The sequence below is a fragment of the Harpia harpyja genome, chromosome 9, assembly GCF_026419915.1.
Source record: "Harpia harpyja isolate bHarHar1 chromosome 9, bHarHar1 primary haplotype, whole genome shotgun sequence".
NCBI classification, from domain to species: Eukaryota; Metazoa; Chordata; class Aves; order Accipitriformes; family Accipitridae; genus Harpia; species Harpia harpyja.
The window spans coordinates 21,693,888-21,711,389 of record NC_068948.1 but is presented as its reverse complement, the minus strand read 5'-3'; the positions used below and the strand labels follow the sequence as shown (position 1 = coordinate 21,711,389).

At 41.1% G+C, this 17,502-nt stretch overlaps 1 protein-coding gene across 7 annotated transcripts in view; it reads right to left on the bottom strand.

Annotated features, from left to right (window-relative positions):
- NUP93 (nucleoporin 93) overlaps positions 1-17,502 on the bottom strand; it is an 86,725-nt gene that overhangs the window by 41,709 nt on the left and 27,514 nt on the right. The window contains exon 1 of one of the 7 annotated variants that reach the window (XM_052796557.1): positions 6,291-6,446. The exons of 5 other annotated variants lie outside the window; for them this stretch is intronic. The gene's annotated coding sequence lies outside the window, so the exon portion shown is untranslated. Of the gene's footprint in view, positions 1-3,212; positions 3,291-6,290; positions 6,447-17,502 lie in introns of those variants that run through there. One more of the 7 variants, XM_052796559.1, reaches the window with a different exon arrangement.

Below are 17,502 nucleotides of genomic sequence, written 5' to 3'. Positions count from 1 at the left end.
TGCTTCTTAGATGTACAGGCTTTGAGGGAAGAAATACAAATACCTCTTAGCTCCTGCTTCAGCCAGGACCGTCTGTTAAGCACGGAATGCTAGTATCAAACCATCAGTTAACATCAAACCATCCCCCAGCACTGAGAGGCACCATCATATCCCACACCCAACCGCAGTCCTCCAAAATGCATTTGCAGCATGCGGCCATCAAGGAGAGTGCAAGGTGTTTGCAGCAAATACAAGCAACATTTATGATGAAACATACAGGGAGCACAGCTTTATCACACTGGAAACATCCAGAAAAACACCACTGCTCAGATTTCCTGCTAGAATATTGTGCCAGGTGCTCACACAGCAGCCCCAAAATTGAACTCTCTCTGCTATGCTACATGGCACTGCTTGTTCTGCATATAAACGGAGATCATCACTGCTGGCACGAAACATGGCTCCGCTCAGTTTTAGTTTCTTCTAATTCAACATAGGATGCTCAGCGAGTTCAGGCTTTCATGCACGATGAGATGTCAATATTTCACTTAAAATTGTACTTACAAGTAGCTTAACTCCTAACATAACATGGCAATTCATTGCAGTGTTCCTATGCATTTTAAGATTTTACAAAATATGTCAGAGAAATTTGCAAGATTTAACAAAGCCAAGCATAATGATTGAGTGAAGTAGGACACTCGTTTCTAAAAACCACCAAAACATATCAGCCATCGCAATATATGTAATTTATATATTACTTATACAGTGTAGCTAATTATTAAAATATTAGTAATTATCCATACTATTTGTTTTGCCTTTCCCCTTCATCAGAGTGAAACCAAAATAACTTCAATTACACAGATTAGTCTCTCATTCTGAGGCTCTGAAAATCTTTGCCATGTCATGTTGGGCTGCACAGCGCACGGGAACGGTGTGACAAGTGGGTTTAGTAGGCTTTTTTCAAAGTCAAACACTTTAATGGCATAACACTAAGATAATACCTTTTTTAATCTAAAATTTTACAGCAAAGGTGCTCAGAATGAGGGTCTCTTCCACATACAATTATCAGCCTCCATGGCACAGACCATTTTTGACAGCAATTGTTAATACAAACAAAGAATGTAAGCAACAGTGCTACCTTCTCTAGTGATCCTCTCTTCCTCCGCAGGCATATACTCATTTTCTTTCTCCCTACAATGCAACTGGGAGCTGTTCAACAACAATTTCAGGTCCTACCAAGCTACAAAGCACCAAGGAAATTTGTGCAATAACAAAACAGAAAGTCTTGGATAACCCTAACCTGTTTGGAGGTCATGCAAAGAACAGAAGGAAGAAAATCAATGAAAAAATAATAACATCTGAACTAGAGAAAGAAGGCGGAGAGGCTCTTGCCAGTCAATTACAGCAGCAGGAAACATTACTCAAGAGCCACCAGAAGGAGCTTGTTCAGCTGGCTAGCATTGGTACATTACACCTGAAAGCATCTCAAACAGCGTTTCCGTTTGTCTTAATAAAGATAAAGAAACCAAAAATGTCACAAAGGCAATTAAATGCAATGTCACCTCACTTGGAATACAACTTCTTCAGCAAGTGAACCTCTCCGCACAGATCAGGCCAGCAGGAGCAGAAGCAGGACCCACAGGAAGCCCATCTGCTTTGGCACCAGCATTTCACCATCAGCAATGGCATCAGCACAGAGCGAACGAACCACACAACCTGAAATCTGAGCTCATTTGTCAAGTTTCCAAATACATGGCTATCTGTTTTTCTCAAGATTTTTAAATGCAGAGAGATGACCTTGGTGTGGGGCTTTGCTCAGCGCCGTGACGAGCGACTAGTCTCTCCCCTGCACTATGAACACCCTTGTATTAGTATCCCAATTAAAAAATACAACCCTACAAAAATCATAAACGCATCACGAGATTCACAATCAAAACAAAACTCAGGGCTTCGGCTCTTTTTTGGAGTTTAGTTTAAATAAATTTAATTATGAGGTAATTCCAATGGGCTTGAGATCCACAATGCAACCCTATATTAAAAATATTTATAGCATGCAAACAAAGATAATTTCTGATCATCCACTGGAATAAGATATTATATCCACCTCTCTGATATCGCGCTTTTTAAGGGAATGCTGAGAAAAAACTGCAGATTTAAATGACTTAAAAATCTTCATTATATAGTCATAACTAAGCCTGTAATGTAATACCTCTTGCTGAAAACATCCTCGCATCAGGCAGGATGCCCTCAAATCAAGCCATCGAAACTAATTTCACTGATGACGCCATTTTCTTATTTCTTTTGCTGCCATTTTAGCATCGTGGTTATTCCACATTTTCTTGAGAAGTAGCTGCGCATTCTTCCCCCTCTAAGAGGAAACCATGCTCAAATAACGCAGTGACAAATAAAACCTGTATGTTGAATTTCTGCCCGTGTCACGTCCTTGCATGGCAGGGGCAGGGACGAAGACACAGTTGCCATTGCAGACCACACCTCAATTTACTGTACCGAGAGCTGTTGAGGAATCTCCCGAGATAGTGTAAGCTGAGAAACCAGCCACTGTAAATCTGTCAGCACCACACGAAAAATTGATAAAGCCAAGGAAAGAGGAGTGTCCAGCCCTGTAGGAGGATAGGCTTCTCTCCAAATACCACAGAAAACACTAGCTAATAAGGGAGTAGTTTGAAAAGAAAAGAAAAAGGCATAAAGGAGGCATACTGACAAGCTTGCAGTGTCTTGTCACTGGACTAATAGTACATTAGCATCAACATATAGGCAGATACAATAACCCACTTAACCTGGCAGCAGAAAATTCATTTCTCAGGATCACATCTGAAAGCCAAACTGCTGTCCCTATCAGTCAATGAAGTATTTCCCAGCCTGAAACTGCACATTTCTGATGGAACACCAGCAAGAAGGACAGATTATTAAACAAACCTGCTAGTCATTAACACCCAGTCTCCTCTAACCCACTTCTGCAAATTTTAGTGCAATCCTTCAGTCTCCCCCACCCCAGTAAGTGCTTTTTCCTTCTGCCTGTCTGGCTGGAGAACGTAACCTTGCTGTTTGCAAGAAATGGGGATGTTCTCAGGCTTTTTTTGGAAAGCAAAAACATTATCGGTATTTGCACATCTCTTCCTTCACAATTTCAGATGCGTAAGTACAGTTATATGCCTTCAAGTTAGTCTGAAACTGTATGTAAAAAAATAGTAATGAAAAAAATTGTTTCTCTTTACCTCCTCTGGATGCAAGCAGCGAGCCTGGCAGTGCTGAGCCTGACACTCTCCCTGTTCTCGGGCTGACTCTAGCAGAAGGATTTTGGCTGCCGTGCCCCTATCCCACAGCTGAAAGCCCACATACCACCTTCCTGAACGTTCCTCGGGAGCACTAGTTATCTTTCTGCTTTGGTGTAAAAAAAAAAAACAAAAACAAACAAACAAACAAAAACAAACCCAAGCAAAAATCTTCCAGCCTCCATCTGTATTTCAGACACAAAGTGATGCATGCAGCAAATGCTCACTGCCTCGAAGGGACAACGCCTGGTTCAGAGACATCAAAATCCTGTCAGCACTGTAAATGCAATAACCAAGTTAAACCGGGATGCAAATCCTCAACCCCAGCATAGGTGGCTTCCCTCAGTGCTGCACCTCCACAATGGGGTTTCCCATAACATTTCTATTGCAATTTGAAGTCTCTCAGAAAAGCCCACATGGGGAAAGAAAACCTTTCCAAAGTTAAATCTACTTTATTTTGCTGTTAGTGGCTGGCTAACGCTACAAAGAAAGAGCAAAGATTACATGCATTGTAGTGTGAAGAATATAAGCTTTTTTTTTTTTTTTAAAATACACATTGGAATTTCAGGAAAATGAGCAAATTTGAAGTTCAGCCCTCTTAAATAACATGAGATGATTTGGCAAAATCATCTACCTGAGTTAGAAAAATAAGCCCAAATTAGCTAACCCATTCTTCCTAAATATCTATAAATAAATCATAGCTACTTTGTTCACCTAATAGGTATTTTCAACATGGCAGTGTGTCCCTTGGAATAAACAAAAATATTTTACTGACAGTGAAAGCAAGCAATTTGGAGTTCATACATGTCATGATATCTTTAAATCCTTGATTTAAACATGCGTGGTCTTTAAAAATGGTGTTTCCTTACTACATTACTGATACATTTCACAAAGTTAATTATTTAAATTACCTATGAATTATTAATTACAGATCATTAAAATAAAAAACAGAAGTCTGGAATATGCCTGTTATAATGATACAATTTATGTTTTAAAACGTTAGGCATTATAAAGCTTGGAAAGAAAGGCATGTATTAAAATTCTTTTCTGCAACAAATGGTATGTTATAATAAACACTTTATTCTTTTCCAGTGTATTTCTCCTATTGTGTAATAAACCTAAGGTTTAAACTTTCCAGACTTGGGGCATGAGACCAGTGTGCTGAGGATACACCAGAGACAAAAGGTTTCCATTTTTCTCCTCCGGCTGTACTCCACCCTTGCTAAGGAACTCTCTAGCAGTGCATGCCTTTATTTGCGCGTTGCATTAACAAGGCACACAAGCTTTCGGACTTCAATGTAAATGAAATGCCAAGTTCAGATGCTGCCAACAGATATCACGGAAAACCCTGCTATAAGAGACCTACAGCTAATTATTAATTACGGTGGCTCAGTCATTTTTCCATACATGAATTTATGGAGCTTAGTTGAACTCTGTCTCCCACCCACTTCAGACAAAGGAAAATAATTTGCCACACTGTACCAACTGCAAAGATAATTGAGCCGTCTCCCATACGGGGTCAGTGGAGATGGCTTCCTCCATCTTTTTACACATGCAAACCACACATTTCATTGTCTTTTACTTGATTTCTTGCTGAGCTGCTTTTGTGGCAAGACCCCCCTTTGCACAGGTAATCTTGTTTAGAAGAGGCAACTTTTCAGCCATGCTATGCCACTGTTCCCATGTCTCCCCTTCTCAGCAGTTCAGACATTTCTCAGTTGACAATAGGAAGAGTGCAGAAGATGACATATAGGCACCTTAACATTTGGGGAGGGAGACCCAAAGGAGGCAAGTCATTCTCTGCTGCAAGACCCCAGGCACCATCCCAGCACAGCATGTTTCATTAACCTGCTTTTCTCCATATAGAGAAATAGAACTGAAAGGAAAGCAGCAAAAGCGACCCACCCTATACTTCGTCCCCGTACCAAAGCCAAGCACAGTTTCCAGTTTGCATGCAGCCTCCGAGTCCCTAGATCTGAGAGTATTAAATCAGCTGCCACCCACCCAGCTAGTCACGGCCACCACATTTATATAAATGTTAATTCCCTGACTGCTTCCCTTTACTATGATTTTACTGGCTTAACCCCTTTCATAACGTATCCTATTCACTTGAAAGAGAGGTGGGGTCTAGGCTGCAAAGTCCAGTTGACTAAGCAAATACACTTCACCACCTCATTTAAGAGACAAAAAAAGCAAATCTCCAAGTGTCTTCATTTACTTTGGGAAAGTAGAAATATTTCCTATCTTATTTTCATTTTCGTCCTACATTTGAAATCCTTACTTCAAAATAAAATTAAAGAAAGTTTAGCGTGTCTTCTAAATAAATCATAAGTGCATCTGCAGGAATAGAGGAAACAGAGTGGACCAGTATCTTTGCACCACAATGAAACCTAAGAGAGAAAAAAAAAATCATATAATCAAGTAGCATCTTTATTTTTTGTTTAAAATACTTCCGTAGACATTTCATAGCCTAGGGAAGAGAAAACAGGGATAAAGGCATTCAGAAAGTTATGCTACTGTATTTCTGCTTAAATGAAAAGCAAAGTCAGCAATGTTAAGAGGGTCTTTAAAAAGGCAACATGACTGAAACCCAAAGCAGACACTGGACTGCCCCACCCAACAGCTGCTCTGGCGAAGAATCTTAGAAGGTAAAGGCACAGACCTTAAGGTTTCTTTTCTGTGAGCAAAGGATGATTTCTCTAAAACTACCCACCTGTTCTCTTTAATTACTCACCTACAAATTTAAACAACCTGCAGCAACAGCACAAAGAAAAACCGCCATAGAAGACACCTGAAGGAAAACTCTCTCTTATCAAAGCAAGCTTTTTACCTTCATTTTATATATTTTTAAATATATACATTCCTACCTGTAGATCTCAGTACTGAGGAGTTACAAACCTGTTAATGCTGGCTGTAACTGCCACACTTCAGTTGCCTGGTATTTAGGCTTACACAGCTTATCTCTCTGTATTAACGCTCAAGTTTTCTCATCTTTAAAAAAAAAATATATATAAATCAAACCTGCAAGTCCTGAAATGGCTGAGACAGTCAAGAGTCCAGCAAGACAATAAGAAAGCAGCTGCTTTCCACGGCTGAACACCACTGCCTGTAAAGCATCTATATATTTTTTTTTTCCAGTGGTGCTTTATTCAAATTCTAGGGAAAGCATCAGTCTGAAACCAGTAACTGATGGGAGTAACAGTTTATAGGTTACAGAAGGATATTTTATTGTTAACGGACTGTACCATGTAAGAATTAGGAGGGGGTGAGGCAGCAGGCAGGCAAGAGGAGATGCTACTATTTTTTTTTTCCCCGAGCCACTGCAATTACTCTGATGTGAATTTTTGATGACTTCCGACATATTGCATGGTTAATAATGGTTTCAGCTGTCATGTTTGGTTAATGTGGAAAATGCATTTGCTGCATTGTGATGCAGCACTCCAGCCACAGACTGTAACACCAGTTGTGAAGCTATTCCCTTAACTGAGCTGCATGAATTTGCACATACCATGAGGCTGAAATAAATGGTAGTTTGATTTTTATACAGCAACAGAAAGCTTCTGCCATTTTAGACCTGCAGAGCTGTTGAAACAACTTGTACAGGCAGATAATTTTACTGCATATTAATTGGTGTCAATGTTCTTTAAAGGAGAGCTTTGATTCTCTATTGTTTTCCTGGGTTTGGTTATTTAGCAGTTAAAAGACTTAGATACTATTTACATTAAACATCGCTCTTTTTTGTAGCTTTGAACAGGTTATATAATTGTAAGCATATATACCTCAATGAAACTGTCAGCACTACAGAAATGCAGCCCTGTTATCAATACAGGCTTAGCCTAACTACTTCTTCCTCCATGTGATACTTAAAAACATGTTTTTATATATAACGTTGTCTTACAAATGATTTCACAAGGGGTGAAAATATGCTGCTTACAAATAAAGAGGATTTTATTTGCAAAGTACCACTTCTTCACCTACACTTTACACATCAAACAAGAAGTATAAGGTTACGTAAAATACTAACATGTGCCTTTCATTGTCACCAATAGAAAAACAATGCTGCAAGCAACCGTGCAATTACAAGAGGAGATGTAAAACAGCAGAGATGAAACCATGCTAAGAGCCAGTCACCCGATGATTAAAGTCAGGCCAGTATATTCCAGCAGTCAGGTGATGGTGCCATCATTACAGTGCAGAAAGCCAGAGAAAAATCGAGAAACGGACCACCCCCATCTTAAAGAAAAAAATTAGAAGCACCAAAGAAATAAGGAATGCATTCACTAATACGCAAAACATACAACCATGAAGAAGTGTTTCACAAAACATGAGCGTAACACTACCAGGCAGTTACCTTCACAGGTCCCGAGTGCACATTTAACCCACCGTGCCAACACAGCTCCCGTCCGCCTGCAAACTGCTGGTGACACTCCCAAATTCAAAGTTGTTTCTTTCTAAATCCCAGAATGACAGCCCTGCTGCAATAGTACTGTATTTCACAATTCAATAGTTCTGCTTACCAAATGCACACCTTGTATTTGCAAATACAAATACACAAAAAATCCAGACTTGGGTTTCTACGTTTAATTTAATGAAGCACAGAAAGCTATCAGGAGAGCGTTTTACTGTGCATTAACATTGACGTATCTGCAGAATCACCACCAATACCACCAATTCATTACTTCCACTTCTGTTTTAATTAAAACAGCACTGCAGGGGTATTGGTTGGACACGAAGTACCAGTAAAAATGGTGCAGCGTATTTTATATAGAGAAAAAACTAAGTCTCTGAATTAACATTGTAGTCTCTGGTTTGGGAGCAATGCCCATTAACAGCGTTATGTCTGTACAAGGTGCTCCGTGACTTGGGCTTACCTACCCCAGAGGCATCACTGGGCTCCTTGCACAATTCAGAGCTTCACAAGTGGCAGAGTGGTCTCTTAAACACAACGTATTTGGCTTTGAAACTAGCAAACTCGATCCTAAGGGTGATTTTCCTCAAACCACTGCCAGGAGCAAACCCTCCCTGCTTGTGACCAAATGAACACTGTACTGAATACCTGAATCCTTGTACCAGGAGTCTCATGATTGGAGAAGACAGGTCCAAACCCACCTACGTTCTTAGAGGAAAACTGCAGTCAGTTGCACTGCAGGGAAAACCATTGATCACAACCAGCTACACCCAAGAGTGCAAGCAAAGTCCCTTTTGGCAGAGGAAGGGTATACACTTGCAAGAATAATTTAATTCTGGCATTCCTCCTGCATTCCTGAGTATCCACGCCTGGTGGTGTGTCCCTGCAGCCATGCTCACCTCAGTAACTTGCCACTCACCTCACACACACTGCTCTGGTTTTGGATGGCTACTCCCCCCCACTTACCTCTGGTTTTCATAACCTACTAGTGGTACAGAGCCAGGAGCACAGAGAATACATAGAGTTTTTGCTTTCTAACCAAACCTTAAAACAGGTAAAGGTACCTGGAAAGACAGTTGGCTCTTTGGGACAGGCTGTAGCCTTGTCAGGGATTTCAGGAGCGTAATGATCTGTCTGGAGCTGCTAGTCACAACTTTAAAGGTGCTGCTTTTATCAACAGACATTCTCTGTTATTTTCTGGCTATGTAATGTTACTGCAGAAGCTACTCCCAACTGCAGAACTACATATTACAGATCAGCATAGTTTATATATTTTTTTTTTGTTTTGTTTTACATATTGCATTGCCGGCTCACAATGTTGCAGGGAAAGCTTTCCCAGTGTGGCTCAGCACAGCACTGTATCCCCTTACCTATGGATTTCTTAAAGCAACAGCTTTGAGGTATATGAACAGAAACTACTCGCCCCAAATGGCTGTTAGTGTAAACAACTCTGAGTGGTAACCCAGCTAAGATGTCGGAACCGCTATCTGTTTCACTGGCAATCAATTTAGTGGAGGGTTCAGTCAGCTCATGCATCAATCACTTCTGCGCTCGAATATGACTGTGGGAGAAGGGAGAAAACTATTCTTCAGGGCTGCTGGGCCACAGCTAAAGAAAACCATAAAAGTTTGCCGTCCAGGTAGAAAGCATCATATCCCTAAGAGAATGATGATGCAAAGATCATGCAGAAGCCATTGGAATATTAATACCCTCCTCTGTGTCAGGATCACTCCCTCTCTCCACCTCTGGGTGTCCACAGTGACCTTCTTCCCCCTTAGGGACAGCTGCATCTCTGGAGTGAAGGAGATTCCTTCACCATAACCACAAAAATCAAAGATGCTATCACCCTTACCTTAAATTCAAGAAAAGCCCCTAAAACATGCTAGTCTACAGTCACTGTAATCTCCCTTTCTTTCAGTCTCGCACTGGGCAGGAGTAAGGGGAAGAATATGAACAGCATCCCTGGATCTGCTCCTGTATTAGCTCCTTTTTGAAGTCCTACAGCTGCGACACCTGCTATCATCAGCAAGCATTAGCCAGCAAAAATAAGAGACATCACTGGCAGCAAGTTAAAACAGCAATAGGTAGCTCCTTTCCCAAAATCTTTTCTTCTCTGCTTAATCCAGCGCTGTAGCAGCAGCAAATACTGCACTGTCATACTGGGTCTGGAGAGTGCCTTAAAGCATTAGCTCCCTTCCTCTCTGCAAGGCTGGCAGGGTGATTATCCAGCATTAATGACACACTAGGTCTCTTCAGAATGGAGGGCTGTCATACCCAGCATGTTGCCTCTGTTTTCAGCTCTGCACACTCATCCTCTCCCTTCAGAGGGATGCAGAACGAGGAGCTGGAGGGTTCAGGAGTCTGATTCAAGCAGGTTGCAGTGAAGAGGATAGGAAGAAAATCCAGGCTAACGCTTTCACATCAATACAGTTATATATTCACATGCAAACAGTGCAGAGCAAAAAGTGAGATGGGCTGAGTGTACTGTTATGCTACTGGCCTACCTGGCAGGGAATTTGGGCTTTGTAGCAAAGGGCTAACTTTCATGGACTAAGAGAATATGAGTTATCCAGAGCCAAAGAAAAAACTGTAACTGGGAAGTGACCAGCTCCAGGAACATCTAGTACCATCATCACAGAGAGCGCTCCTCTTGCAGGGGAAAAATAACCAACTCACTCAGACTGGGAGTCGCTGGCTTATTACAGAGCTCAAGAGAGACCCGAGTTTCAACACAACTTTCTGGGGCTAAATTTGCACCAAAGAAGAGGCAGGATGTAAACGCACAGAGTGGGAAACATCCTGACAGCACTGATTGAGGAGCACTGCTTCTTGTGACCAGGTGGATGGGGGGCGAAGGGAAGAGAAACACAAATCCTGTAAAATTAGAAGAGCGACAGTCCCAAGCAGGAGAGAGGAGGGGGAAGCCCAGTCAAGCAGAGAGGATTAGCACCAACAGTGGCAGTGCTGTTCCTGCCATCCACACCCCACACCCCAATTAACGGTATCATTTGTCAGGATGAATGGAGAACTTGCACTCAATTCAGCAATTTGACAGAGTGTCACTGAACTACCTCACGTCCATATTTATCCAAGAGGCAAGAGCAGGAACCAGTTTTAATTAGAGCCTTTTTAACAAAGAACCAAGGGTATTACCCATGCTCTCACCATCAAGCGATAATTGAGATGTAATCGTTTAAACAAAGCGTAACAAGTGTCCATTTACCCAAAGCCATTGTTAAATATCTACTAGGAGATTATTTTCAAAATTGTAATGTGCCATGAATATGCAAACCACTTTCCATCTTTAGCATTAAAAAGAATAATCACCTTTTTAAAAAAAGAAAAAAAAAAACCCACAACTGGAAGCCAAACAGCTATTTCGCAGCAGAATTTCAGGAGTGTTTTAAACACGCCAATGCTAGTTTAAAGGGGGGGGGGGAGAAGTGATGGCTCTGCTTTTGGGCCATTAAACTCTGCCTGGAAAACCCTCTTCTGTACAGCATTAGTGCATGCTGTAAGTCTGTAATTATACAGAGAATGTGTTAATTTCTAATTCAGAATGCTAACCCCTTTTTTATATACAAGCCCCGAATGTCAATCTCTCTCACAGATGACTATAAGAACCGACATGACCAAATTCAACTCTCAGTGGTAAAAGCACCCTCTCCCTGGGAAGTTAGGCACTGTGCGTTGGAAAGCAACTCAACTCTGCAGTAAAATAGCTCTTTTATAAAACTGTCACCTCAGCATCGTGGCAGGCAAAATTCTCTCAACCCCACAGTTATTACACCAGAACCTTATGGTCACTGATATTCACACCTTCATTTCAGCATTCTTCTGTATAGCTACTGAATTTCTTAACACAATTTCACAAAAAGCTGAATTCCCACATCCCGCATTCCCAAACACAGGGAAGCACAAAACAAGGAAGTTCACCTAATGCTGCCTAGAGGCCCACACCAAGTTAATGACTGTCAAACACTAAGCCCATCTTTCCTCTCTTCTGACTCCTACTGATGCCTGCAATCCACAGAGGGACCCAACTTAAGAGCACGCTTTGACACAGCCCAGCAATGAATTATTAACACCAGCGGAAGCCATGATTAACCAGAATGCAATTATCAATGCTCCTGCTTCTCACAAAAAGTCTCTGCATTCTCCATTGCACAAAGCCCAAAAGGCACCATGCAGGCATGCACACTCACACATATGAAAGCAGAAACAATTCTGTGCTTTTACCTTTGTTTCTTCATGGTTATATGATCAGTTGCAAATGGTCTGAGAAAAGCAAGCTCTGCCTTCCCCCCTGCATTACAGCAATTAAACATGGACTTGCATCACTGGAAAAAGAGCAACATATGCAGAATCAAGCCCGTATTTTTAATTTCCACAGCAATTCAATCCACACAGCCACAGAAACCTGCCAGCAGTTTCAGAACCATCCTCTCCCATGTTATATCATGTAGCAGAGGCTGTTTCCAGCCCAAGGCCCAACTGGGCACATGTACACATAAGAAGCTGTGGCTCCCAGCCTGCTCACCAACAGTGGACAGACGAAGATAGATGCATTCAGCTCTTACTATGACAAGTGCTGCCCAAAAGGGCAACCCTGGCCTCCCTCTGAAAGGCAGGCAGATAGGGGCCACCCTGCAAGTTGGATGTAGGCCTGTGGGCCTCCAGCAGCATCCCAACATACAGGAAAAACAACTTGCTCAGCTCTCTGCCAAAAGAATCCACACAGCTCCCAATATTAAAGCAAAAGGTGCCAAGAGGCAACAAACACTAGTCATGGACCTAAGAAGACGTGCTGAATCCTAAGATGCACAGGGATGTTTGCCTGGGATGGGATACCATGCAGTTCCACAATTAGCAGCAAAGAGGCAGGGTGAAGACAGCATTTTAGGTTTTCCTTAGCAAAGAAGCTAAATTTGTGCTTTTCCTTTAATTACAGCTGCCAGCTCTGAAGGAATTGGCACTAGAACTACTGGCCTCCATGGGAAATGAACACCCACAGGCACAATGGTTAAAATCGACCACAGCAGTGCATGCCTGCTTTGTCAAACCATCCTTGTATTTTTCATAGTGAAAGTACAACTGAAATCAGTATTGGCATCTCAGCAGGCTTAATTAGAAGTCAGGTCTACTCTGTTCAGGTCTTTATACTTTGCTCAGAACATTAACATCCAAGTGCTTTCCAGCCCTGCATTAAGTGACTTGACTAACATCTGTCACATGTTTGTTCTCTTCTCCCTTTCCTGGGGGAGCAGAAATGCAATGTTCGAGGGGATCACGAAAGAGCCAACAACTGGGGCAGGAGATTCTTCCAGCCCTGCCTCAACCTCCTCACACAGAGCACATCCCAGCCATGCCTGCTTGGTTAATGGTTTAATATTATCATCATCACCGTAATGATTAAGAAGCTGTACATATTAAAAGATGGGTTAGCACCAAGTCTCCTCCCAGTAACATTTCTATGCAGAATTGACAGAATTGGAAGACGAATAAAAATCTGTCCTTTGCAGACCGTATCATCATTTGGAGTTTTATCACTTCATTTTTCTGCCTAACTCTCCTTGCCTTGTCATTTTACATTAGACAATATTGAGGATACAACTTCCAGCAGAGGAAATAAAAGTGTCCATCTCTTGAGTTTGACTAAAAAGGAAGACGAAGGCATGAACAGCTTATCCTGCCTTTAAATCCCTTCCATAACACAGCTACAGAGGTTTCACCTGGAATATCAAAACTAGAAGACTGAAGTCAGTGATTTTATTTCTTTTGTGCTCATATGCCTTTCACCTTTCCCAATGATCCTCCATCTGTACATGTCTTAGCCTTTTTATGTTGAAAAGTACTTACATCACCTTGCTTCTGGGTTATCACCCAGTAATTCTTTGCAAAGACAGTGGCAAGTACTGAGCTAGCTAGAGAACGGGAAGAGCTAGAAGGAGAAAATTGGGAGGGATCAAATCTTAGAGCTCAGTCAAGATGATGAAGGATCGACAATGCTACGTGCCTTAAAGTCAGCTAGCTGTGATTAAGCAGACACTTCTAGTAGAAGCAAATGTCTGGAGAAAGGTCAAACTCAAGAAGATAAACTTGGTACAGAGATTTGGAAACAATGGGCTGCTGGGGAGGAGATCCTCACCGCCACCTTCTCCCCATCTGTCCATCCAAACCATCCAAAACTGAAAGTAACAGAAACCTGAGTTACAAACTGTCAGATTAGAAGAGAAGCAAGGACTCATTCAAGGCAAGTGAGGGGAATACACACAGCTTTCATTTAATGCAATGTGCATAGCCGTACAAAATGGGGATTAGTCTTTCACAAAAAAAGAACAACCTTTTCAAGTATATAGATAAAGAGACTCTCAGGAAGGCACAGAGGCTGACTCAGAAAACTAGTAAAAGGACAAAGTGACTTTCAAATAGAGGTCACTAGTTCAAACATGAACTAGATCAGTAGTGGTCAAGACTAAAGCATCTAAAGACTGATTAGCAGTTTAAACAGAAACACGTTATTAATCTTCCTTCAGCTCCTGCTACACAAGTGCTTATATTGCAAGTTCACTGCAGAAAGTAACACAGAACTTACTTTCTGTCCCAGCGTTGCAGGAACAGCCAGGGCGTTGATGGGTACCCAGAGACCAAGTGCCTGTCACCACAGTCACTGCAGAAGCATGAAGGCTGCACTGCTCCATTTGCTCGAAATGGATAAGTTCTTTCTTTCATTTGTGACTCTCTACCTTTGTGTGCTCACTCCGTATACTATGTTAAGCAAACACTTCCTTGTGGACCAGCTGTTTCAGTAGCATGGTAATGATAAAACACATCAATGCATAGTTTTATATAAAAATATTAGTTGCTAATCAATTATGATGCAATATATTATTCATGTACTATTATTGAACTAGGGTCTTGCAAGTAACAGTAATTCCTGTGTATATTTATTGGAAGTGAGGACATGCTGGAGGCAGAGATAAAGAATACTCGATTCCTTTTTTAAAGAAAACTTTACTAATATTTGCTCCAACCAAGATCTTCCAGCTGCTGAAGTTTAATACTACCCAAAATGCATTTTCCCTAGAGTCCTCCATTATCAGCAAGGGCCTTTCTTCCAAGTCCACATGTTCTTTCAACAGATTCTCTTTGCTATCTAATTTGAGAGCCTTAGGTGTTAAGCATTCAAGGAATGCAATCAAATCCTGCCCCTTCCAGGCCTACTGGGACACCTATTAATTCACCCGCCTGTAGAGAGAGAGAGTTTATCATCTCTTGCAATTGCTAGTATCTAAAAAAGTAGAACAGGGCAACTTAAATTGGCATTGCAATTATTTAAAGTCTATAAATAGCTGTTGCCACAGTGTAAATTAAATTGCTATACGGTAACGTCCTTTCTTTTCTACCTTTGAAAGCTAAACTGATTAAGTCAGGTAAGCAGGGACCATGCCATACAAGAGTCAATGGAAAGAGAATAAAACCACTTAAAAATTGTGTTGTACTCCCCACAAAGATGAGCTAAAAATCCAAAGTAGCTTATTAAGTTCACTCTTTCTCACTTAGTAGGAAAGAGAAGAGACTCATTTCCAAATTGCTTCATCATCTGTCACCCAAACTCAAAATATTTAAAAGTCACCATAAAATTCCACAGACCAACCACAGTAATTCAGTGGATGTGAACTGCATAGCCAAAGAAAATCTGGAAGTTTTTCTCCAGCATCTTTGTATGTTTTGGAAAGACAGCTCAACAATGACAACAACTGTCTTTGCACAGAATGATCAGATTTGGCAGGCTACTGAAAGAGGGGAATGGAGAAGGTCACATGGGTGGGGAAAGAAACACTGAGCCCAGAAACTTCTCTGGCAGAAAAAAAGAAAAAAAAAAAAAAGTAGATTTTAACATGAATACCAGCACAAGCTTCATTTGGGTAATTGCACCACTCGCACTGGCATTTGCTTCAGAGATAGAGCAACCACTACTTCCCAGTGAGAGAAAAACATCTATTTTTTTGGCAGAAGTATCATACTAATTTGTTTTAAAAAAGGTAGACTCCAACAGGTAATAACCCTACCTTACACAATCTTATTATTTAATGGAAAGCTGAAATGACAGGAAAGGGACTGCAGCAAGTCTTGGCTACAAGTCTGCGTGAGAAAGATTAAATAACACTCAGGACAGTAGCCAGAGGGCAAACTCTTGGCTCATCACCTTTTGTCAAGTGTTTCCTCTCACATTTGGTAGAGCAGAAAGCTGTTTCGGTCTCCCTTAATTTCTAGTACTTGTTTCTAGCTGTAATGAAGTATTTAGGCTTTGTGTAATTACTGTTCTTCATGGCAGGTTGTAACAAACAAGCAATACTGCCTGATAGAACCAGATAGCTGAAACAATGTAATTTTCCACCAGAAGCCTGTTCACATTGCCCCCCAAAACCAGAGACACACATAAACCAAAGCAAGCTTAATCCTTTTTGGTTTATGAAAGTTTGTATTTCCATAAAAGGGAGACAGAAGAGGACAGAGAAATGGCAGACAGAAAACTTTAGGTGTACCTGAAGGAGCACTGGGTACCTGTTCCAGAGAGCAATTAGAACAGAAGGGCTTGGGGTAACTGCTGGCTCACTATAGTGGCAAACAATTCATAGCAATTAAAGTTTCCACCCCTGTCTACCTTACCAATACAAGAAAACCACCACCGTAATCAGGACAGCTGCTTTGTACAAATACTGTTCCTGTACAAGAGCAATAGCATCAAGCCTTCCATATCTCTCTCTTCAAAACCTGATGCAGTCTTTTCTACAAGCTAGAAAGCTGTCAAGTTAGTAGCACGGCCCTGAGACCTGAGCAGAGGGGACCAAGTGGAACATGTACCATTAAACAATTCAGGGAACCACCGCTGGGAACTGAGCACATATTATAGATGGTGCTGCAGGGAAGAGAGAGCAAGCCCTGTCTCACATCTGAGAAGAATTACAAGAGGATGACAGGCATGTTTTTATGGGCAGTGCTACTAACATGCAACACACTTGTGAAGCAATACAAACAAATCTTTCCTCTAAAACTAGTATTTGTTTTTTCTAAACTAATAAATTAAAGAGTCAGTAATATTACTCTGCATCCCTGAATGTCTGTCAGCAGCTCAGCAAGCACTGGGCATCTCAAAGATAAAAGGTGGACAATTTTAAGAGGCACAAACCTCAAAACATCAGGATTCCTGCCTGTCTCCCCTGTCTTCTTTTTAGCATCTCCTACTTCAGAGGTTCATTTCAGTATGTAAATGTTAACAAATACAAAACAACAAGGGAACTCAAGACTTGCCTATTTATCTTTTTTTCTTTTTTTAAACCCAAACCACATTAGTACTTTTGGATAGCCAAATTAGATTATAAAACGCAGGATTTCAACATTCTGGCACCAAGCCAACATTTTAATGGACATTCAAACACTAAGGAAATGGTTGTGCATTAAGCCTACCAATAAGTCAACAATCAATACTTCAGTATTACAGTAAAAATACAATGCACCCTTTGTAACTGCCTCTGGCCTCATCCTTCTTTGTCAAGCTCAGGTCTAAATAAAAAAATATAAGGGAGTCTTGAAGCAACAAATGGAGTACATATTATTTCACAGCCACTGAACATTTATCTCAAAGTCTAGACCTAATTGGTCCTCTGGACTGTACAGATTTCTTTTTCAACTGTGTACTGACAGGGCAGAAAAGTCAGGAATAAAAAGCACAGAAGTTCAGACACAAAATTAATCAAGCAGGTCAATAGGTAAGAGCAGCAAAATAAAGAAACCTCAAACAGCTAAGCCCCAAGCAACTGC